At 39.5% G+C, this 6,673-nt stretch overlaps 1 pseudogene; it reads right to left on the bottom strand.

The window, feature by feature from the left end:
- Positions 1 to 1,062: 1,062 nt before the first annotated feature.
- Positions 1,063 to 3,682, bottom strand: LOC119579669 (annotated as a pseudogene).
- Positions 3,683 to 6,673: the final 2,991 nt, after the last annotated feature.

Below are 6,673 nucleotides of genomic sequence, written 5' to 3'. Positions count from 1 at the left end.
AGAACACCTACGATCTTGAGAGTGCGTCTGCAAGGATATTGTGTCTGCTACTAATATGGAAGATTTTTATATTGAATGGCTGTAATGTTAGTACCCACCTTAACACTCGCATGTTTCTAAACTTTCACTGATTATGATCAGTGAAAATTTCAAAAGGATGGATAGAACTAGTTAAATAAATTCTAAATTTTTCAATGGCCAACACTATTCCCAAAGCCTCCTTTTCGACGGTGGCATAAGACTTTTGATATGACTTATATTCATATGAAAAATAACACACTGAGCGGAGCACTTTACTTCCGTCTCTCTGCAAGAGGACTGCTCCCACACCATTGTCACCAGCATCCACCTCTATTACAAACGGTTTATTGATGTCAGGAGCCTGCAAGATGGGGGCAGTACACACGAGGTGCTTCAGGTTTTCAAAAGCTTGCTGACAATTATCTGACCACCTGAATGCACGTTTAGTACTCAGCAAGTCTGTTAAAGGGGCAGATACCTGAGAGAAGTTCTTACAGAACCGTCTGTAGTAGCCAGCCATCCCCATGAAGTGCATCAAGCCTTTTCTGTCGACGGGCGCGGGATACTGTAGAACAGCTTCCACCTTTGCAGCTACAGGTGCGACCTGGCCCTGACCGATTACGTGACCCAGGAAGGTGACATGGGCGTGTCCAAATTCACCTTTCTGCAGGTTTACCGTGAGATTGGCGGCCGACATTGCCGAGAAGAGCGCCCGCAGGCGGACCAAATGTTCCTCCCAGGAGTCACTCCAGATTACGAGGTCATCGAGGTAACAACGAACGCCTTCCAGTTCCACCGTCAGGTAATTCATGAGTCGCTGAAAGGTCGCTGGGGCGTTCCTCATCCCGAAAAGAAGAACCCTGAACTCGTAGAGGCCGGGAGGAGTGACAATCGCAGAAATCGGCCTCGCCCACTCAGTCAACGGATCTTGGTAGTAGCCCTGGAGAAGATCCAGTTTCGTCAGGTAGCGTGCCTTCCTCAAATCATCAATGATGTCATCCATCCCCGGGAGGGGAAACGAGTCCGCCACAGTTACCGCATTCACCTTCCTGTAGTCCACGCATAGACGGTAAGTAACGCTACTCTTGGGAAGTAGCACCACGGGTGATGATGCCCAGGGGCTAAGGCTGGGAATGATGATCCCCTCTTCTTCAGGCGTTGAACCTCTGTCTGCAGGAGTGCCCTCTTCTCTGCATTTAGACAATAGTGAGCTTGGCGTACTGGTTGAGCATCCCTAGTCTCAACACCGTGTTCCATCAATGGGCAAAGATGAGGTACATCACTGAATAGTTTATCATACTCCTGTAGAAGAGAACCAATGTTTACTGCTTGGGCAGCAGAAAGATGTTTAAGTTTATCATCAAGTTTAGCTAAAATAAGCGAGTTGGTGAGATTAGGTTCTACAATAGAAATAATTTCATTATGTTCACTACTGACGTTAGAAGGTACAACCATTGAAACCTCTCGTACGTTTTCCATATTTTGCTTCAAATCATCCCGTTCATAGTACTTTTTCAGGGGTTCACATGCACATGACGTTGTTTCTTACGTCTCTTAGGGTTTCCAATTACATAATGAACATCACTTGTTCGTTTTAAAATACAGAATGGACCCGCTTATCGAGAATGAAGAGGCTGGTTAGCAAGAGGTAGCAAGGCCAAAACTAAATCACCCTTATTAAAGCTTCTTTCTTCAGTATTATTTACTTCATCAAACTGTTCTTTCATTTTAGCCTGAGCTTTACTTAAGTGATTATGGGCTATTGAAATAGCCGTTTGTAATCTATGTTTAAATTTATTCACATAAGCAGCCATAGGAATTTCTTCCTCCTCATTTAACCAACACTCCTTTAAGACTTTCAGTGGTCCACGCACTTCATGGCCGTAAATTAATTGAAATGGTGAATACCCTAGACTCTCTTGAACACTGTCCCTTACTGAAATTAGAAGCAAATCTATTCCTTCATCCCACTCAGAACCAGTCTTTAAACAAAAGGCTTTAATCATTGTCTTTAGAGTATAGTGAAACCTTTCAAGTACCCCTTGACTCTGAGGATGATAGACGCTGGATCTGCACTGCTGTATACCCTAGGACTTCATGACTTGGTCATACAGTCTGGATGTAAAATTTGACCCTTGATCTGACTGTACTACGGTAGGCAGACCCACCTGGGTGAAAAACTTTATCAAGGCCTTCACAACATTCTTAGTAGTAATGCGTCTGAGGGGAAAAATTTCAGGATATCTGGTGGCCACATCAATTATAGTTAACAGAAACTTGTTACCCCGTTTTGTCTTTGGAAGGGGACCTACACAGTCAATAACCACTTTACTGAAGGGCTCTCTTAACACTGGGATAGGTTGCAAAGGATATGGTTTGATGCCAGCTCCTGGTTTACCCTTTACTTGGCAGATATGGCATGATTGGCAATAACATCTCTCTTCATTTTCGGCCAATAAAAATGAGCTAAAATCTTGTAATAAGTTTTCTTGACTCTCAAATGATCACTAACGTCGTGTGCAATATTCAAAACATCAGTCTGAAGGGACTTGGGAATTATAGTCTGATGTACGGTCTTGCTTGTGTCGTCTGCAGATATATTGTAGGGCTTACACATAAGAACTCCTGACTTGAGATAGTAGCACTTACTGGAATTTTCAAGTTCACTTATGTCGGTAAGCCTATCATAAAATACTTTCAAATCAGGATCTTTACGTTGTTCTTCAATGAGCTTTTCTTTAGTAACTGGAGTGCCTTTGGAATTCACTATATCAGAATTATCAGATGTAGATTTACTTAAAACTTTAGCAGAGGAATCGAAGAAATCAGCTAGAGTAAATTCCTCAGTAATTACATCACAAGGGCTCTCCTCTGACAATGTAGTACCGGTTGTAAGCGCTTCGATAGGAGGGGAGGTTCTACGACTTGCACTCCGGATGACAGCACACGCAGGGAAGAGGTCGGGATACTCCCTCTCTAAATCTACAGTGTTGTTCTCATTCGTGGGACAAGGTGAAACCACAGGGCAAGGCCACACCTTATCACCAACGAGATCATTACCCATAAGAAATGAAATGCCATCACTTGGTATCCTATCAACAACACCTACCCTTACATAACCGGATATTAAATCAGATTTAAGATAAACTTCACAAATAGGTATGCTCTTGGACCCTATCAGTCCATTGATAATTACCATCTCTCCAGTGTAACAATCAGGGTTAGGAACAGCCTCTTTGAGCACCAATGATATATCTGCAGCCGAGTCCCGTAGTATAGTGACTGGGGAAGAAGACGTGCACGATTCATCAGCACTAATAAATCCTGTAGAAAAAAAGGGTTTAAATGAAGGAGTCACATTTGCAGAATCTGTCATGGAAAAGGGGGAAAGGCCAAGATCAAGTTTATCACCATGATATTTAGATGCAACCTCTTTCTTATTAGCATTGACGTGAAAAATACGTTTGTTGTTGTCGGAACGCTTATTTGCCAACTCAAAGCAGTCATTCATGACATGACCGTGTTTCTTACAATAACGGCAAAAAGAAAAATTCTCACCGCGAGAAGCAAAATTCCTACTCTCACCAACTGTTTCTGACGACTTTGCATTTACAGTCCTGTGGGTATCTGGCAGTCCAGTCCTCCTGGTACTATACTCCATCCTCTTACTATTATACTGGTTTGACGGGAATGAAGGTTCATAAGATCTACAATAGTAGTTAGGATTAGTGAGAGCGAAATGATCGGCAGCACTACCGACCTCGGCTAATGTGCGCAGACCACACTCGTCAATGTGAGAGCGAACTTTTACAGACATGCACTTCTCTATATCCTCGGGTATAAACAGTTCTAATAATTTATCGTACTCGTGTGCATCAAGTTCACTCTCGACCGACTTTTTACACAATAGTTGCTTCTGGCGGATAAATTCAACAAAAGTTTGTTTACCATCTTTACGACAATTACGAAAATCTTTTTATAAACACTTAACACAGCCTCATTTACAACATAATAATTCTGTGATTGTACCAAATCCAGAGCTGAGAAAACCTCTTGTGTTCTGCCAACAAATGCACTATGTACAAGTAATACTTACTTATCTTCGGGCCAACCATGCAAGGCAGCAACACGTTCAAAATGAATGAAAAAATACTCTGGTTCGGTTTCATTGAATTTAGGAACAAATTTAATTGCATCCTCTACACGAAAATGAGGATAAAGTTCTTGATTGGGTCTCTGCATGAGACGCATCCGCTTATTCTCTGCCTTAAACATCTCCAGGTCTAATTTACGGCTCTCCAGGTCATACTGGCGGGCCATCGTGACATCACGAGGACACAAGAGCTCATCCGCAATCAGTACATTGTGTTCTAACAAATAGACAGTCACTAATGTACGAATTTCATCCTTCCGCAAGGATGACCGAATAGGGATGCAATAATGAGCGGCAAACTCACTCCACTGGGCTTTAGTGAGACCGAACAGCGCTTCGGCTAACGGATTGTCAACGAAACTTTCAACACTAAACATAATGAATCACCAAGAAGAAAAACAGGCGAAAATAAGCTAGCTAGCTAGATAGGATGTATTAATCGTGTGATCGATTGCAAAACCTGTTTCAAATCACAAAGAAAAGTACAAAAAGGTAAACACAAAAACAGTAAAATACCATAAATGGTCAGCAAGCAAACAACAGAAGTCAAGTTACAATCTAAAGAAAGACTATTGTTTATAAAACCAGAGATCACCGAAATGCACCGACTGCACAATTAAGTGACCCGGTGTCTTAATGACCAAAATGCACGAGACATGCGTCAATTGCAATGAAAATACCAACGGGAACATGCGTTACAACGTCTAAGAAAATGCACATTAAAATTGCAACACCAAGGGAATCACATGTTACAAATGGCAAAAAAGGAATGATTAACAGAATGCTAATTGACATTTCACACATATCCCGGTCAGGCCCTCACTTGTTACGGCTGGTATGTCACTAAGAGAATTCAGGGGAAGAGCAGCTCGCTGAACTCTAATTCTCCTAATGCGGTAGCCAGAATCATAGACGAAAAGTCAAATGGCCTGGTATGAATGGCTAAATACCACGTAACAACAGTCCTTGCGTTAAAGTACTAATAGTGATTATGAAGTTTCTTGTTCATTCGCTGATTTCATTCAGTATTCATTCCAAATTAAATGCTCATTAATTAGGTTAACATCATATCATTAAATGTTTATTGATTTATGAGGTCTTCCATTTATGTATTTATCATTCAGCCTTTTTTTATAATAAATGCATTAAAGTTTTCTTTCATTATCAGTCACTTATCTTCCATTATTGATTAGTATCTATTAATTGTGAAAAGAGATTTGGAAAAATATGTAAACTCATGATCACAATAATTTTATTTAATTCCTTCACCAAAACACACAAACCACAAGACACAAGAAAATACTACCTATGCGATATATTACTAAAGTGTAATATATCGCCCTAATCCCTAACAAAGTTACCAATCGAAAAAAACAGCAACCGGCAGAGAGGTCAAGCCCAGGCCTATGGCAAAAGAGGAATAACCGAGGCAATTCTGCCAAGGAATACAGGTAGCGCTCAAGACGGGGGTGGGATGAACGCTACTGCAGGAACTGCCTAGTTCCACTAGTCAATGCTTTGGTTTAGCCCTTTAACTAATTATTGATTTTACTTTACTTTAATAATATATATATATATATATATATATATATATATATATATATATATATATATATATATATATATATATATATATATACTTATATATGTATATGTGTATGTGTTTTGTGTGTGTTTGAGTATTTAAGTATACGTAAATGTGTGTGTGTTTATATATATATATACATACATATATATATATATATATATATATATATATATATATATATATATATATATATATATATGTATGTATATATATATATAAACACACACACATTTACTTATACTTTAAAACTCAAACACACACAAAACACATACACATATACATATATAAGTATATATATATATATATATATATATATATATTATATATATATATATATATCTATATATATATATAATATATATATATATATATATAAATATATATAATATATATATATATAATATAAAATATATATATATATATATAAAATATATATATATATATAAAATACATATATATAATATATATATATATATATATATATATATATATATATATATATATATATATATATATATATATATACATATATACATGGGTGGGTGCTTCACTCGCACGGTGATGTGAAGCGATGGTGTGGTAGCCTAGATAGTGTTAAGTGCTTGCATGCCTTCTTGCTTGCAGCTTTCACCCCTGGCTAGCTCAGTGCGAAAAAGGGAGCAGGTTTTGCATAAGTCTCCCCTGCCAGGTCACAGCCTCTCCATCATCAAGGCTTCTGCAGTGCCTCCTCATGGCCACCCATGGGTAACTGGGCACCTTGCGGTCCCAGGCTAAATCTGTGGGGGATCTCGGAGCAGCAGGAGGCCCCAGAGGTACGGAGTTATGGCCCACCGGCGTGTGGACAGGCTCTGGCTTCGTACCAACTCCTGCCCCCTAGCCACCCTGGGGTAATGGGGCGGCTCGGGGGAGGT

Source organism: Penaeus monodon, chromosome 12, assembly GCF_015228065.2.
Source record: "Penaeus monodon isolate SGIC_2016 chromosome 12, NSTDA_Pmon_1, whole genome shotgun sequence".
NCBI lineage: Eukaryota > Metazoa > Arthropoda > Malacostraca > Decapoda > Penaeidae > Penaeus > Penaeus monodon.
Note: the sequence above shows the minus strand (reverse complement) of the source record. Positions and strands in the feature narration are given on the sequence as shown.